At 38.1% G+C, this 19,366-nt stretch overlaps 1 long non-coding RNA gene across 1 annotated transcript in view; it reads left to right on the top strand.

Moving 5' to 3' along the window:
* The window catches only part of LOC126763722 (uncharacterized), a 202,478-nt gene that overhangs the window by 30,388 nt on the left and 152,724 nt on the right, over positions 1–19,366 (top strand). The window contains exon 2 of the long non-coding RNA XR_007667656.1: positions 1,634–1,668. This is a non-coding gene — a long non-coding RNA (uncharacterized LOC126763722). The remainder of the gene's footprint in view (positions 1–1,633; positions 1,669–19,366) is intronic.

Consider the following 19,366-nt stretch of genomic DNA (forward strand, 5'->3'; position numbering starts at 1 on the left):
ATTTGCTCTCGTTTATTTGTAAGTCTTTATTTTCATTTTTCTTTACAAAAACTCATCAGTTTGGTTTTGAAAAAAAGGTTGTGTCGTAGTAAAAAGCAAGCCAAATGTCAAAACATTTGTTATATTTCAATAATAGACCTTCTATGAACTTTTTTTGTATAATTTTTCAGGTGGCTATATCCTTTTAAGGACCAATAGCTATCTCAACAGCCTTGAGAGCATTCCTGCGTCACTTTTGGAACCAGGTTGAAACGCTCTCTCTATTCATACTATTACAAATTATTATTATTTCTACCATAAATTCAAAAATTATCCGAAAATTTATCTAATCAAATTTTAACCATTAACCACTCCCCGTATTCAGCTGATATGGCACCGTGCGACTTCTTCCTTTTCGGAAAAGGAAAGCGTTATGTAGACGTAGGAGCCATTCAAAAGGCTTGCACCGGCGGCCATAATGCCAACAAGCTAAAACACTCGTTCGACATGCTTTTGGACCGTGCAAAAAGCTGTATTGAAGCAGAAGGAGACTATTTTGAATAAAATAAATTTATTTTGCCGAAAACCCATTTGTTCTGTTTTTTTTTTTTAAGTCCTGTTTACTTTGGAAAGCATCTTGTACAATTTAAAAGACATTTACTATAACGAAATAAAACTTTGCACGAAAGGCACTATTTGACATTAGCAAACTTATGACAAAAAATTTTACTAATCCAACCAAAATTGTTCAAGTGCAAGGATGCCGAATATTTGGACCCCAGTACATACATAAATGAAATTCTGAAAAAATTATTTTTTGATAATAGTATGTCTGTGTGTTCAAAGCGGGTTGAATTGGGCCAATATTTCCTTTAGCCCCTATATACCTAAATTAAAGATTTTCGAACTTGCGGGTGGCTTTATGGCGCTTATATCGGCCAATATGTGAGTTATATGAATAAAATTGAGAGATCGTGTTTTACACATAACAGAGTATGTTTGTGCCTAAAATGGATAAAATTGGTCAAAAATTTGAGCTAGCCCCCATATAGCTAATATCAGGATTTTCAAGCATCAGGCTGAATTTACTCCATATAGATTGGTGATGATTTGTGAGGTACCTTACTGAAACTCAATGAATATTTTATAAATATGTGACATGTTAATATTATGGGGTACAGGCAAAAATAGATAGAATCGGGTCGATACTACCCCAACTCCCATATACATTACTACATATGTATAATGATTTTCGCTTTTCTAATAAACTTTATGCACAATATGTCTTCTCGGTAAAGAGTCTTCGAGTAGAGATCACTGTATGTTTTCGCAAAAAAGTGCGCAGAAACTTAGCAAATTGATTAACCAACAAGCAGATTATTATCTAAACATTAGATATGCAATAATATTCAAAACACTATTTTAATGCATCATCATATTTAAATGCTATGATTTTCGGCAGATTCTCTTAGTTTCATATTCATAAATGTTTTATAACAGTTCACTTGGAAATTCCCTCACTTAGTATTGGTAAGAGTCTTAGGAAAAGGCGATTGGTTTGTATTTGGAATCCACTGTAATATTATAAATGTGAAAGTGTTCGTAAGTTTCTTTGTTACTTTAATATTTTAAGATTTTTTTTCTTTTTTTACAGATGCAAATTCTTTACTGTTGGCACTGTCTAAAGAGGTATGTAATTTGTGAAAAATGCTCAACATAATATGAATCCTAGAAAAATATTCATTTGGTACATAATATGTAGATATTTGCGGTTCAAAATTTCTTGACGAGTTCTTCGAAAGTAATTGAGATCGAGATAGTTCAAAAACAAAACTGAGGGTTAAAAAAAATTTTGATAAATAAAAATTATTTATATATTTTGTAAAAGAAATGATGAGGCTATCCTTCCTTTATCTATATGTAGTGCTATGTATTGGACTATTTAAAGTATTTCCTAATAAAATAAATTTAAATTTACTCACATACATCAATATTCGCTCTTTAGGCATAAGAGCTCTCAGTGGAAAAAATATATATAAGACTTATAGCAATGGTTATGTTTGCTTTTTCCGAAAGGTATGTTTTAGTTAGAATACCAATTTTATAATTTTTACAATTTGATTAACCTGATTTCCAAAAATAAAATAATAGTGGAGTAATTTTTCTAAAATCTATTGGTTTTGAAGAACTTCAAATTGACTGCAATAATAGAAAAGTCAATCTCTAGTTATTCAAAATCAATAGAATTAGGAAAATTACTATAATTTTTAGATTTGAAGGAATCCAAAGTAAATTGCACTCTCTATTGGCTTTGTCTTTGAGTTAACCAATGAGTTTTCAGCTTTCAAGCTTTTTTAGCTTCATAAATTATGTTTGCGTAATCTACATAAACAAGTAGTGACTCGTAGATTGTTTGCCTGACGCCGCCAGTCATTCGATTAACCTTTAAACTTTGGCAATTCCGTGTCGCAAACACAGCTCTAATACTCTAATATTGGCCACGAAGTATTATCTCTTCAACACACCCACACGCACACACACATACGCACACAAGGAAGCGCACATATGCTGGAAGCTCTTTCATTAGTTAAATTAGCTGAGCCAATGGCGAATTAATAAACGGAGAGGGTTACCAAGTAACGTGAAAACGGCGCACGCTGTAGACTCAGCAAAAAAGAATTAAAAGAGAAGAAATGGTGTAACAATTCATTAAACTCACTAAATCCATTAGCTCTAATGCACTGGCAGCGCCGGCAACGCAGCCAACAGCGACAACAGTGGCCACAGAGGCGGGCAGGCGAGCGGTCGGTCGACTAATGCGCATATTTTGAAAACAAATTACTTTAAAATTTCTTCCTCCACGTTCACCGCACACACATACACACGCACACAGACAGCGCTGATTGTGCTTTGGAAATCAGCATACGGCGCCGCATGCAGCATGCGAGCAAGTGTGTGTGTTTGGTGGTGCACAGGACGCCGAACAATGATATTGGCGACCGGCTGGCAAGAGACAGAGAGACAGAGGCTGTGCTCGGCAACAAACACACAGCTGCCATATTACAGCATCAGCCGCTTCGTACCTATGCAGAGGGCAACAACAACAGCAAGAGAAAAACGCCGTCTAATGGCTGAGCAGTTGAAGCGCCGGGCCAACGCTGTTGGTGAAGTGGCACCGCTGGGCAAGCGAACGCGGGTGGCGTTGTGGGTAGCTCAGCAGCAGACGAAATCGGAAAAGTGAATTTAATTTATGAGGATCTCCATAATTCCATAAGCATAATTAGTTTGCAAACTTGAGAATGCCACCTCTAAAACAACAACAACAACGAAAGGACGTTGGTTGCTATCGAAATGAGCGAATTGAAAAAAATTAACTCTGCAAATGGCGCACAGCTGCGGCAAGTAATTCTTAAATAGCAAAGTTGAGATTGAAAATAGTTCACGAGGAGCGAGGAGCAAACATCAATTACTAAAAAATGCGCGAGAATCACACTTTCTTCAATTTGTAGCTTTGTGCAACGCTACACGCGAAGTTTTCGGTTGGTGTTGGTGACTCATTTAATTTACTCCTGCTCCTGAAAGTCATGAGAGATTTTCAGAAATTTATTGTCTTAAACAAAATTAGTTTGAAAAATAGTTTCAGCAATCGAAATATTATGTACTTCTTGCTACTTTGGGAAGAGTTTACAATCAACATTTTTTCAAGGCTGATTCCCAGCAGTACATATAAAGGGTGCACTGTTTCGAGATTCCCTACTTTGTAAAGAAAATACAAAGAAACTTCAAATTTAACGGAGAATGTTTATTATCTGTCAAAAAAGGTTATTGAAAAAAGTACCTCTACTTGGATCACCCTGTATATCTATACACGTTTCTTCTACTTGTCTTAAAGTTTAGCATAAGCTGGTATATCGCAACAGATTCAGAGTATTTTTTCGCTGTAGAATTTCAGATTTATAATAGCAGAACCGGTTATAGCTAACCGCTTTAGTACTTGAAACATGCCTTTAAAGAAATATATTTCGCTGCTGGTCTCATATTGCTCAGTCGCATGATAAATCTTTAGACAAAAATTTAAAAGAATCGCTGTAGTTCCATTACCGTAACAAGTGGCAACATTGTTGAAGAACCTGCAACCAATATTAGCTGTGGTGGCATGAGACCAACGAGACAGTTAGATTACCTGTCATCAATTTCCAATATTAGAAAGAAAACAAAAACAGCAGCAACGTCGATGCAGTCGAACTGGCAGAGGAGACTTGCCTCTTCTTTATGCCAAACTTCTGAGCATTTGCATTTGAATGGAAAATGGAAGATGGAGGATAATGCGAAAGAGATAGGAAAGTGCTTACCTGTTTGTGCGAGTCGTGCAAAACAACGTCGCCATGCAATCGCCTGCCAATGATGAACTCCGCGCCAGATAAGCGACATTGAGTTAGGTGTGCATGTGTGTTTGTATGAGTGTTTGCATGGACAGCGCGGCGCCAAGAGCACGAGACTGCTGCTTCGAAGTCGCAGATTGCAAAGGCAGACAGACATTCGCATTAGCAGATTTTTTCCGTCGCTTCTGAAGGCAATGAAAAAATTGCTTAGAACATTTGTGGCAGAAACAGAGAAGAAAGCGGAAGTGAAGGGCTGCCGGAGAGCAAAGTGTGGCGGGACTAGTTCGCTATCCTCAAATCTGATGCTCGATAAAAGCGAGTTTCGGCAAATAGTGCAGCATTTTAACGGACAACCAGTGCCAAGCACAAATGTTTGGGTATGTGCGCGTGTGACTTTGGCCGAAAGTGCATCCCATAACTCTTAATAAGCGCCCTGCGTGCGGGGTTGGCGGCAGCGAGCAATTGCAGCAGTTAGAACTAGAAGTCTATTGGGCCGCGCACTTAACTTGTCCACTGGACCAACAGCCGCACTCAGCTGCTCTTGTCTGTATGTATGCGAGCATATGTATGGACCACAACACAGCGCGAGAGCATTTGTGTCCAGCAGCTCGATTTAGGTCTGAACCTTTCCAGCTTAGCGGGGTGCCACTGTAATGCATCGATATTTGTGGGCCACAGCGTCGGCGTCGACGTCGACAACGGCGACAGCGGCAACAATGCAGAGCTTTTGCAAAGAAGATTGCAACAAAAATGCAGCAGCATTAGCACCCTACTCCATGTCCCCTCACAAGCTGGCCATTCATACAATATTTCACGTGGCCATAAACGCCACACAACTAATGGAGTCGAAATTTATGGTAAAAGAGTTTATTTGCGACGATTTGTTGTACTTAGCCATGGAATTTATGTTGTGGCAACAATTTTCAAAATGGCAGCTCCACACTTGGTTACACTTCGGATTTGAACGCGGAGGGGGTCAGAGAGAGCGACAAAATTTACATTCAAATTTGTTTATTGCTATTGCTTTTGTTGTTGTTGTGGTTGTTGTTTTTGTTGTTTGAGCTAATTTGTATTTATGAGTTGCTTTGGCGTTGGCTGTGGTGAAAATATGCATTGGCCAACGAAATTTATTATCAAAGCGCATTATTAATAGGCAAATGGCTGCTAGTTACCGTTAAACCACTTCAGATTAACCAGCGGCGGCGGATGATGGTTTATACTGCCAGAAAAGCCGAGAGAAATTATATGTTGTGCGACACAGTAAATCCTTAATTTTCAATTCGCGCTCAAGATCACTTGGGAACAAGTTGAATTCTTTGCAATATTGTGTGGCCTTGTCTGGAGAGCAGTTGAGCAGAACTTGGACTAAGTTTAAAGAAGGAGCAAAGATGGATGAAAGTAAGCAAGAAAGAGAAAATGTACTTACTATAGTAAATAAATAATTTTCAGATAGAAACATTATTGCTTGAAAGTTAAAGCTATAATATTTCAGTGAATCGCGCTTGTTCTCTCTATCTCTTCCTTTTTCTTTGCAAGCATCAAAATATGCAGCAAAGCTTGAGCTCGAGCTTGACTTTGAGTAAAGATATATCTAGAGAAATCTGTGTGTGTTTCCTATCGTTATTTCATTGTTTTTCTTAACCCTTATGCTAAAGTCATTATATTTAAATTCTTAAAAAAATAGTATCATCATCAAATCCATAAACCTCTTCGCTTACTGCAGTTGCTTGTTCCTTCGTTTGAGATTGACAGCATCCTAATTCTGGCGTTTCAATGATTTGCTTCACACCATCAATCCAGCTATGTTTTAATATTAAAAAATACAGTAGCCCGCCAACACATTAGAAACAAGGAAAATTATCCATACAGCTTTGCGTTCGGAGTCAAAAAAACCAAAAAACTATTACAATATGTGAATTTTTTGTATAATATTTATTTGAAATATAATTTTTTCATAAAATTGAGAAAAATTTAAATTTTTTAGAATTTAATGGACAAACCTTTATTTTAAAAAACAGCCTTCCATACTATTTAAACAAATCTTAATCATTATTTTTAAATGTGGATTATTTAGTCACACATCCTTCATGTTAACTCTGAATGCGGTTTCTGTGGAATTTCTTCAGGAAAACACCTGTGATTTAAGGAACGCCCAGCAGTTTTCAATGGGACTTAGGTCGGGTGAAGTGCCCGCTCCAGGTAATACATCGATAGCCGAGTTGTGAAGGAAATCAATCGTACGTCAGGAGGTGTGGCAGGGCACCCCATCGTGCATATGTATATGTGTATTGGGTTGCTGGAGGGTTCAGCGTTGCAAATATAGTACAAAAACATGTTGAAGTATATTGTTGTACTGCTCACTATTCATCGTTCCCTCAACAAAATAAATTTGTCCACGACCTTCCACCGATATGCAGCTCCAAATCATTACACTGGGGGAGTGTTTTATCGTTCTTTGAATGCAGTTCTTCGCATAACGTTCACAGGGTCAACGTCGCACAAATTCAATGAATTCTGTCACTGCTTCTAGCCGGCATTCGTCGCTAAGGTTAATCTTTGTTAAGAAAAAAATCATGTTAAACAGTAGAGCAACTTTGAAAAATGGACTTTTTCTTGTTTCAATCCACCTGAGTGTATGAATGGGGACTTTTGGAGGTTGTTATAATTTTTAGTTTTTACCATGTTCCAATCCACCTTAGTCTAGCTCTGATGGTGCCTGACCCATAATACCCGTTGATTTTTCATTCACTTGGTCAATGGTTTGTTTGCTGGACGGAAAAACTTTTAGGTTTTATTTTCTGAAAAGATGCCTTCAACTTTTCTTTGTCAATTTTAATTTTAAGAAATCGTTTTTTATAATAATTATACATTGTACTGCTCAAATGTTCCCCTAGAAAGTAAAGTTAGTTCTTGACAACCGCAACACTAAATAGTTCCTATATAAACTAGTCTATCGTAACTATGCGGTCAAGAATTTTATATGAAACTTCTGATACCTATTGAAACTAAGTAGTAGATAGGTAGTGAACATATTACTTACATACTAAATGAATATATACAAAGTTGAATTTATTTCACAATGTGACCGAACAAGCCTGAAATCGATACAAAGACTCCAGTTCAACACTAGCAATCTTCTCTACAGTCCAACACAAATAATAATTTGAAAAAATGTTAACAAGTTTACGCTCGCCTTAGTGGGCTAACACAAAGTGCAAAAGCAAAAGCAGGAATATGTTGTTGATGATTTCACACTGAGTCGGTGATTGGCAGTCTGCATGCCGGAACACGCACACACTGCAACCATATATGGACAGACACAGCTGCTTTGCAATCTTGTTCTTTTACGCACACATGCAACACATTGGGTCTACTGCAGCCGTTCCAACTGGCGGCGAGTAATGACAGCAATTGTGTGCATTTGTCTTCGCAGGCGGCTTACACTCGGATGTGCACACAGAGGAGCGACATTGATTTGTCTGAAAATGAGAGTACCTACTAATGGCTGCAGACCTGGTGCTGCGATGAGACTGCAGCAGCGTGTGTGTGCGTGTATGCGACGAAGAATTTTGTAAACAACACTTGGTAAACAACAAGGCGTATGAGTAACATTCGAGCATCACCTTCACTGTGCGAGCTCTCTTATTGGTGGATGTACATATATAATTGTGTAAAAGTAACTGTAAATATGTACTTGCATTTAAGTGTATTTTCTGCGGATTTAAGCACTCACTTAATGGAGCGACTGTGAGCGTTACTACAAAATGGCAATTGCTAGAGGTAATTATTGCAAATGAGTCACTCAACGATTGAACAAAATTAAAATTGTGATCAGCAATGAGCTCCGCTTGATAATACTATTTAGAGAAGATGCAAAACAAATTCATTTTTATTTTCTGTAACTAGTAAAGTTATCTGGAAATGTAGAAAACACAACCAAAACTGCTTCACAATTATTAATACTAACGAATACCGCCGAAATATGCTTCTATATTGTGAAGTTGCCTAGCGTATGCCTCGCTTTACAACAAATTGCTATTCGTTCTGCAAAAGATAACGCATTTTGATGCATAATTTTCAGAATCGCCAACAGATGATAACCAGATCCTTAGAAAATATGTTCTGTTGAGTTTCAGTACATATTCTGCTCCAGCGCCATTATATCACTTCAACCAGCTGACGCGTGTCCTAACACAATTCGGTGAACAAGCATCCATATAGATAAAATTCCATTTGTTTTCCTTGTCCGAACTAACAAACACAGCGCATAAATTTTATCGAACAAGCCAATGCGAATAGCCACAAATAATAACATTTGTGCAGAATTCACCAGCAAATATGCGAAAAACAACAATTCGCATGCATATTATGCAGCCTTGTAATAACATGAAATATGACCGCATGCAGGTTTAGATGTACTCGTAAACAATAATAATTTTCAGCGAGAAGCTGTAAACAAAAAGCTCGAAAATACACACACAGATATATACATAAGTATACAGAGATATGTGGCAATGCCAGCCTTGCAGGAAAATCAACCGGTAGGGAACTACTTTACCAAAGCGGGTCGTCCCGCGTACATGAATCAGGCAATTTTTAAGTGTAGAAAACGTACCGGTCCTCGACTAGTTCAAAATGCACAAAATAATAACTAGCTCACTAAACAGAACTAATGGTTTTTACATTGAAAAAATAAATTACTACAGGAAAGTATATGCTGGGTAGTCGAAAAAGTCCTTTCGTATTTTGGCAATAGTCGTATATTTCCAGTGCTACCAATCACATTGTGTCATACCATATAGTGTTGGAAAGGTGAGATCTTAAGTTTCATTTAACCAAAAAAAAAACAGAAATTAAATTCGAGAAAGTTATAGAAAAGGGAAGAATGCCACGCAAGCCACCAATGAAATTTGTGAAGTTTACGGAGACGATGTTGTATCAGTTCGTGTGGCACAACAATGGTTCGCTCGCTTTCGTTCTGGAAACTTCGATGTAAAACCATGCTCTGGTCGATATATCGTTGCAAAAGTCAATGAAATTATGAAAAAGATTAACCGGACCATTACATAAGAAGCCATAACATCGCTAAAGAACTTATGTAGCATTCATTATCAAACGGTTTTGAACGATTTAAAAAAGGCTGGCTACAAAGGAAGCTCCATGTTTGGGTACTACGTGAATTGTCTGTGAAAAATTTAACGCACCAAATTAACATCTGCGATCCTTTGCTGAAACGAAATGAAATCGAACCATTTCTGAAGCGAATGGTAACAGGAGACGAAAAGTGGATCAAATATGACAATAATTTGTGAAAAAGATCATTGTCCAAGCGTGGTGAAGCTCAACAAATGGTCGCAAGGCCAGGATTGACGCCTCGAAAGGTTATGCTGAGTGTTTGGTGGGATTGGAAAGGAATCATCCACTTTGAGCTGCTTCAGCCTGGTCAAACGATTCACTCTACATTTTACTGTAAACAACTTATGAGATTGAAGTAAGCAATCGGACAAGAACGGCCAGAACTGATCAACAAAAAGGGCTTCGTCTTCCATTAGGACAACGCTACACCATACAAATCTTTGACGACTCGACAAAAACTGGGAGAGCTTAGCTGGGAAGATTTGATGCATCCACCATGTAGCTCCGACCTTAAACTCCCTTAATGGCGTAACGTTGACTTCAAGAGAAGCCCGTGAAAATTAATTACCCCAGTTTTTCGCCGAGAAACCAGAAAAGTTTTACACTGATGGAATAATGTCTCTAGCGAATAAATGACAAAAAGAGATCGACCAAAATGGTACATATTTTGTTCATTAATCTTCATTATAAATTTAAAAATTTATTTAAAAAAATAATTTGAAGTTTGATTAGAAATACAAAAAGACCTTTTCGACTATCTAATATATCTGTTCCGTGAATCTTTAACCAATGGATCGAATAAAATAAACTTTTCGTACTAACCTTTTCAATTCATAAGTACCATTTCATTCTCTATAAAAGGTTTTACAAAATGATTAAAAAATTGTAGATCCATCATTAACTCAATTACATTTCTAAATCGATTTAGTAAAACAAATGCAAATCACAGAGGCATTAGCTCATCTAAAGAAAAATTATAGTTCCAAACTAAATTCAACATTGAAAACTTTACTTCTAAAGAGAACTGCGTTCCGAAGGTGTGACAAGTTTCAGATTGTAAGATGTTATCTAAACGAGGAACTGAAGCGTTTCGAGAGTAATATACAAAGAGACAATAAACAACTCTATCATTTAATTAGTAACATTATCGCAAAACATCATGAAAAGATATGAAGTGCTAACGGTATGCGCCATACAAAGGCAACGAACGGCCTTTACAAGAGCTGGGTATCACCCATTCCAAAGCTTGAATACGGAAAGGCTAATACACACGCCTTGCTCTCCTTCCACCCACACATGCGCCAACTCACACAATCCGAGTGAATGTCTGAGTGCAGACACGCGTTCAAGCGAAGACAAAACGACGATAAAAGGCTAATCAAGCGCCGAGGAAGATGTGTGAGGTGAATTATGTAACGAAGCTCATCAAATAAACACAACTACCTTGCACGCAAATTAGTTGCTACTTTACATTATGAATTTTAATGCTCATCATTAGCCGCGTGCATAAAAGCACACGTACACACACACGCGCACACATACACAAACGCGAAAGCAGAGCACAGTCAGCTTGACAGCAGTGACGATGACTTTGCTCCACCAACCCTGCTCTCTCTCCACCACACGCACACACATCTACATGCTTATGAATGTTTGAGTGAGCACACATGAACTCACACTCATGCGCGCATACATGTATGTATATATGCATGCGTGTTTGCCAGTGCGTCCTTTGATGTAGCTTATTGGGGAAACAAGTGGCAAGCGAGCAACGGTAACCGTGGAGACCCACACAGCGAGCGTGCACGAATGCTGATGGATGCGGAGGCACGTGTCGGCGACATGCGGATAAAAATGTGACAGAATTGAGTGAACACGTGATGCTTTCTGTGCACTTGCATTTGTTTTTCAGATGGAAGTGAGATGTGGCACTCAAATTTATTAATTAAATTTTTAATTAGAAGTTATCAACTTTTTTTTATTAAAGTCATTGTTAGGTGCTAGGCAAGTTTTGAGGAGCTTTTATTGACTCTTGCCACATTCAAGTCATAGATAGACAATCTGCGTTGTTTTTTAATCTCTGCTAGACTCTTCTCAGGCGTCTTTCTTGGTGAAGAATTATGAAATATAACGAAGTTCTACTAATTTTGAGCAGAAAATCACTATAGCTGAGACATAACGGAGTCTTATACATATGTATATTTTGTGTGTGTAAGCAGCGGCGGATCCAGAAATAGTTTTTTGGGGGAAATAAACATTTACTTGAAACATGAGATTATTATATGAAATATAGTAGTCTTTATAAAGTTACATTTTATGGTGGAAAAATTTCAAATCCAGTTTCTAATATCAAATCCTACCAAAATTGAAAAAACGCCTTATAAATCGTGGAAGTATGGGTGACATACTTTATTGCAATGTATAATATTGTAGTCAGTTCGTGTATTGAATAGAACAATTTTACAAAACGAAACGATGTAGTCCAGGTTTTGAGAATCTTTCGAGAACTTTATCTGCAGTTGCTTCAATGTTATGATGCGTGTGCAAAAACGCCAGACGGATCAAGCTGTCTAGAAGCATGTTCGTCCTAAGACACGTTTTCATTCGGCAAAGTGTCGAAAAAGAGCGTTCAGAGCTCGCATTCGTCACAGGAAGTGTGCAGAATATGCGAAGAAAATTATGAATTATGGAACATTGGTCTACATCGCAGTTCTTCAACGTTTCCAATGCAGTAGTCGGTAACTTTCTGTCTTTTGACCTTTGCTTCCACTTCTAATGGCACTGCCAGCGAACAAGTTGACCTTTGAGCTTCAAATCTCGCACGACGTCGTCATTATTCAAACGGCTTTTGAACCTATCTATCAAGTAGTCAATAGAATTTTCCATTTCTTTGGCACATCATTTTTGGCATCCAATACTTCTCTAGAAAAGTGCGTCTTCAAATCTTCGCCAATTATATCCAACAGAGGAATGTACACTGAGACCCTGTAGTATTCTTCGCAAGTTCACACGCAAAATTTTTCATGTTTTGTAGGTCGGCCGCAGATTCTTGGTTTTTATTTTTCGTGTCTGTATAAATGAAATGAAAATGTTCTTCAGCTTTTTGGCTTCGATTTCGGAACGTTACAAGCAGCATTTCTATCATATTTGTTGCACTTTGCCAGATCAATCGATTCTTTCTGAAGAATCCGACTGAGTGAATGAGTTGGAGATTGAATATCACGTAGGCAAAAAATCAGTTTTTAATTTCGTTTCTGAAATAAAATGGCAAATTTCTGTATTATACATACTTGTATATCTGTTATATTTTTTGAGAGTAATAAAATTCTTAATAAGTCATTTAGCTCTTAGGTGGGGCAATTACCCCATTTCCCCTCTCTGAATCCGCCACCGATATACGGGTATAATCCTGTCACATTTCAGCCGAAAATACGTCAACTCGCACTTTATGCGACATCACCTGTTACAGGATAGAGCGAAGTAGTACTAGTCTTGAACTAGTTTGCATCCCCTACATTTCACTACAGTGTAATTTCGGCTACTATAATGTAGTTCCATTCGATTTTACAGTTACATAACACTTCATGATTTCTTTGAATTATTCACCGCTTATCTTCTTGGCTCATTTAGTTGTCTTTTACGTGCGGCGTTAATCGAAAATGGCAAAAATCTCAATTAAAATCACATGTGCGGCAGTAAGTGGAAATCACTGCAAAGATATCTAGCATCTAAGTACTTATCTTCGTGCGCTAATAATTCCCAATTCCATATATATAAGCACAAAGATTCGCTGAATAATATTTTCAACTGCACTGCCGCTCAGCCCACACCAAAATAACGAAAGTGAGCCGCAAAGCCACTGTTGGAAGGGAACACGCGCTTCATCGCAGTCAGCAGCACACAGACACAGACAGACAGAAGACACATATATACACGCACAAGCAACTCATTCTTCATTTGGCGCAATCAGCGGTAAATTCCTCACAAATTCCATTCTTCCGGCGAGTGCGAACCGAAACCGGCTGCAAATCGAACCGAAATCAGCAGCTATCATTATGATCACGTGGCACACGGCTAATTTGATCTCGGAATGTGTGTATGTGTGTGTGCATAAACATTTTTGCAGAACCAAAATTAATGAGCGTGCTCCTAAATTGAACTTCGGAAGCGATTTTGTGCGATTTTCGAAAGAGAGAGATTCGTTGCCATGTTAAAGCAATACATTAGGCACCACAAACAGTTAGTTAGAGGTTAAGGCCGTGCGTTATCGTTTCATTAAAAGCGTTGCCATGTAATTTTTCAACGATGAAATCAACGTGGCAACAAATATTTCCGCAACCCGACATTCCATATCGAGCAGAGTGTGATAATTTCGCATAAACATATTTTTTCATAAAGAAATTGGGAATATGCAGTTAGCCGGTTCTCCATGGATTCATTAAGGAAGCTGGTTTTCGTTACAAATTGGCTTCCCCGCTGCATGTTTTCCATACGGTTTAGCTGCTCGCACACAGACGCCTCGAGATGTTGCAAGTTGTGTGCCACTACACGCGCCTGCAGTGCAACAATAACGCATCGAAGCACTCCTATGTACATATGTCTGTGCATATTTCATAACGGTACACATGCACACATGTGTCGGCAGACTTGGCAGACTTGCCAACTCACCGCAATAATCACGTGTCCATAACTGCATTGTTATGTGCCACACGGCCACTTCGGCATGTGTTGTGCTTGTTTGTGCAATTTGCGCTTGTGTGTGTGTGTTGCTTTTTGCCGCTCCACTGCTTATAATTGCGAAATTGTTATTGACCAACTTTTTTGAGTTGAGTTTCATTCGGTTCTCGTTCCAGGTCCATTGTGCAGTTTCTCTGCAGTTTTTGCACTGTGCTACGCTGTTATTGCTGTTGTTGTCGTTATTGTCCTTCTAGTTGTGGCATGCTTGTGCAGCAATTCTTGTGGTTTCTTTAATTCACAACACGTTCGATATTGGTGTTCGTAAACGAGATTGTGCACTCCGTTTATGGCCGCAAAGCAAAGTGCCAGCCAATAACAACAACAAATAACAACAACATGGCACATTAGTTTTGATTACTTTCGGTTTATACAAATAATATGAATTTGCCTGAAATTGCTTATGGCCAAAGCAAGTGTTTGCTTATATCACATGTATGGCTGCTCACACACACACACACACAATCGCGGCATAAATGGAGTTTATCTTTGTCTCAATCTCCGTTGTGCCGGCGACAGCAAATAAAGTATTCAGAAATTCATATTTCATGATATTCATATTCGAATATAAATCTCCATGATTTTGGTATAAAATAAATAAGTAATATTTGCACTCATTAACATTGTTTTATATATGTGTATCAAACGATGAATGAGTATAGATCTCAAAACAAACGAAGCTAATGCCACTAGTGATAATGTTCGGGGACGAAGATAATAGTCCTGTCATGGAATTTAACTTTTGACAAAATTTTTGAAAAGTTACTTTAGCGGATCTATTAGTGAGGCTCAAAGCATTGGGCAGGCATATGGAGACCTAACATCCAACCATTCGGATCAGTGTCTTTTAAGGACCAAGAAAGGCAGGCGTTTTTTGTGTATCGTTGCCCTTGTTCTTTTCCCAATGAAACTATTGGATTTCTAGTGGAGTGTGGCGCTGCCACTACAGGCAAAGACCGAAAGAAAGAGACTGAGACAAGTGAGTATAAAGACTTTGAAATTTAAACAGATAAAAAGTGCGGCTAAAGTTGTTTAGAAACTTTAATATTAGTGAATAGTTTTAAAAAGAATGAAAAATGCGGAAGATGAAATGTGATGTTATCGACTAAGAAAACCACTTTTTAAAAGTGTGGTCTTACTAAAGCCCGCCAACCCTTTAGTATTTCGGTGGGATACAAATGCGGTAGAAGAGCAAGGTTTTAACTTTTCGGGAAACGAGCTTTCTTTATAACTAAAATTAACACCCAACAAGTAATGTTGTGATGTAGTGATGTTACACCACAGTTAATCAATTTATTGATTATACTCCTTGATTATCCATCAATTATCATGTTTAAAGCTGTTCTACGAGGCATGCTATATTTCGGCAATAGATATTCAAACCAAATACGATATTAATCATCGAAAACCGCTTTATTGTTCCAAAATATTATCCACTAAGATCTGTACATTTTTGGACCCAATAGTTGAAGCATTTTTAAACTTTCGGATTGAGTTCTCTACAAAACATACTTTGTGAAGACTTCAATCGCCTCTTCAGGTGTCGAAAAGCGTTGACCTCTTAGTTAGTTTTTTAGGTACGGGCTTAAAAGAAAGCAATCGGTCCTAAGTCAGGACTTTAAGGTGGATTGTTCTTCAATTCGTTGTTTTGGGTGCTCCAAAATGCAGTTTATTTCAGTAGATGTGTGAGATCTCGCATTATCGTGGTAAAGAATGATCCATCTTCGGCAGTTTATTGAAAGACAACTGGTAGACAAATGTTTCTATACCACTCAGAATTTGGTGTACTGAATTTACTGAGTGCTATGATTGTGACTTGTCCAGTTCTTCCAAAAAAACAGGCAACTATTAGCTTGGTAGTGCTTCGTCCGCGCACAACTTTTGTTGGTTTCTGCTTATCTGAAAAAACACATACAGTCAGCTGGTGTTTACTTTCGAGCTTATGCGCCAAAATCCACGATTCATCAGCTGTCAGGATATCAGAGACGTGTTTCGAAGCACCGTTATCACCGTTCTTAGCATTTCTCTCGACCAATCGAGACGAGTCTTTTTTGTGTGCGATCGACAAATAGTGTGGGATCCAACGTAAACAAATTTTTTTGTACTCGAAAATGATTATCATGGAATACTGAATGCATGCGGTCACACTAATCCATATAGTCGTCTCAATTTCGTCACGTGACGATCTTGTAATATTAGTTAGTGCATAGTACTTATTAATAGTTTCCGAAAAGACAAATGATTTTGGACGCCCTTCACGAAATTTGACTTGAAATGAACTATGACCTCGATCAAATTCACCATATCATTGATAAGCACTGGTACTTGCTGGAGCTTCTTCGTCAAAAATTGAATTAATTGTAAAAAATAATCGCGCAAAAATGGTTGCGGTTTAACTCCATTTTTTGGCCGAGGTGAATATTTTAAGTTACTATAAACAACACTAAGTAGTGTAGTACTGGCTCGTATATCGAACTGTCATAAGTATGTATATAATACTGTCAAAATTTTCATTCTTTACGATACTGTTGTGAGTTGGCATATTGCAATACTAGGGTTGTCAAACCCCGAAAAGTTAAAAGCAACCTATGTAAACCAACAGATCAATTGAAACAAACAAATTAAGTTAAATATAGTCTCCTGCGTTTCTTCACAATATTAAGAACATCGGATAAACGAAACATTTCCGATTTGTCGAAATCAGTCAGTCGGATCTCGAGATATTTATGGTATTTCGCCAAAAAGTTGGCGGTGCCACGCCCATCGTAAAATTTTCAAACCGGTTCTCATAAAGCTCTCTCATAGCATCTCGGTGGCGTATTTAGTTATTGATTTATCGCGCTTTTAGTAGTTTTTAACAGTACCGTTATATGGGCAGTGAACGGGGTTTTTATCCGCTTTCACAATATTGGTAGGAATTCTTATAATATTCGTGCTGAACGAGTTTGGTTGTTATGGCTTAAGTGGCTTAGAAGATATATACATTAGACTTATTAGAGGGCGGGGCCACACCCACTTTTTCCAAATTTTTTTCCCAAAGGTGCCCCCGGCTACTGCAATATCAATCAAATATGAGTTTTATATCTTACAAGTAATTTAATGCTTATTTATTGCACTTTAAATGTTTTCGGTTGAGGGCGATTTGTGGGCGTGGCAGTGGTCTGATTAGGCCCATCTACAAACTCGATTTTTTTTGTACTAAGGAATCCACATACCAAGTTTCAGAGAGATATCTCAATTTTTACCCAATTTTTTGCACGGACAGACAGACAGTCAACCGGATTTTAACTTTCCTTTAAAAAGTCACTAAGAAGAATGGAAAAGTTACGATTACCCTTATGTTTCTCTTAGAAAACTGTGATAACTTCTCCGCACTTTAAAGGAGCAAGTTCGCAATGCCCGGATTAAAGGCTTGCACCTGAGATGAGTTCTATGAGAATCTTCTTCTTTGCAAAAAGACACTTGGTGAGAATCTTGGAGACCCCTACCATGGAGTGAACACTTAAATAAAATACAATCTATTGAAAGTAACCGAAGAGAAAAAGCAACCGAATAAGAATCTTAAATCTCTTTACCTATAAAGTGGCTTTAATAAAAATGTTTAATTGTTTTGAAGACTTAAATTCGGCAGAAGCGAAAACGTTCGTACTTATAATTAAGATAAAGCAAATAAACTTCGCCGAAATAAGTGTCCAGGCTTTACTGAATTCCTCATTTAATTAATTTTTCGATAAAATCGAAAAAAAATGCGGAGGTTAATTTGCTTAGGGCGCTGTTTCGCTGCTTCAAGTATGCCGCAATGACCGGAAGTGCCAAGTTCCATTTCAATATTAATTGCCCAACAATTTGTAGCAAAAGCGCTCAGCTTATTGTCTCTCCCGAAATGTACGAAAGTTAATTCATTAAACACAAAATTGTTAAACACACAAATAAAATCAAATGTTTATGATGCGAAGGCAGCCATCAAACGCGAGGCAATCAAAAGTAGCAGCGCCAGTCAGAGGGCGGATTAATGATGCTCATCTGTGAGTGCAAAAACAAAAACAAATACATACCCGATGTGCGCTGGTGCATAAGAGGCTTTTAAACACTCGTAATTATTTTCAGAAAAATTAAACAAAACGGTGAAATCAGCGCCATTAAATGGCCACGCCCCCACTTTCTTCCCGTGCGTACATGGACGCGTTGAAACGCGAAAAACGCGCAGCAAAGCGCCCACAACAGCAAAAAGGGAATAAAGGAGAAACGCGCGGCGCATAAAAGTGGAAAAAATTAACCCCCGCGAGGGGCACGGAGAATGATATGAGACTTTTTATGCGGATTTAAGCGCAAAAATCGCCATAAAAGATAATTGCGAGTGTGTGTGTGCCTGTAGGCAATTAAGCGTACCTCCAAACAGCAACAAAAAAAGTGTTCACGCAACAAATTAAAGCGATGAGTTTCATGAGAAGTGGCTGGCCGAAGGGATTGATATGAATTGTAACGAGAATGCCAGAGTTTCGAACTGGTACTTATTTATGATATATATATATATATATAAATATATATTTCAAGCTAAAAGCTCGGCACTTTTTGAACTGTGTTTCAATGCCACACCCACTTTTTGAAAATTTAAAATTTTCTAATTTAAACACATTTAAACCCTTGTGCGTCCCGCCTCTCCACCTGTCGCCTGAATTTATGGCCGAGGCAACTTCAGAGCCGAAACAACTACAGCAAAGACAAACAGTTCGAAGCGTGTAAACAACACACCGCCGGCAATGGATGCACTTATGGCACACCAGCCACCAGCCACCAGCCAAGCGCCAGCACATACATAATGCAATAGAATACAATAATTACGAGGAGGAAACTCGAAACTAACCAAAAGCTAACCGCTTTGTTAATATTTGTTTTTCTAGTTTCGCAGTTGGCAAATAAGTTTTGCGTCTAACCAAGCGAGCGAGCAACCAATAAACTAATCCACCAGCAGGTAAACCAACAGAAAATGTTAATTTGCGCAGCTAAGCTCACACCAGAGCTAGTGGTACAAGTGTTGCACTACATCTGTGTATGCGTGTGTGTGTGTGTGTGCTGTTCCACTTCGACCGTGGCGCACCCAAAGGGCAAGTTTTCGAAAGAGCTCCACAAGCAAC

The sequence above is a fragment of the Bactrocera neohumeralis genome, chromosome 6 (assembly GCF_024586455.1).
Source record: "Bactrocera neohumeralis isolate Rockhampton chromosome 6, APGP_CSIRO_Bneo_wtdbg2-racon-allhic-juicebox.fasta_v2, whole genome shotgun sequence".
Lineage (NCBI taxonomy): Eukaryota > Metazoa > Arthropoda > Insecta > Diptera > Tephritidae > Bactrocera > Bactrocera neohumeralis.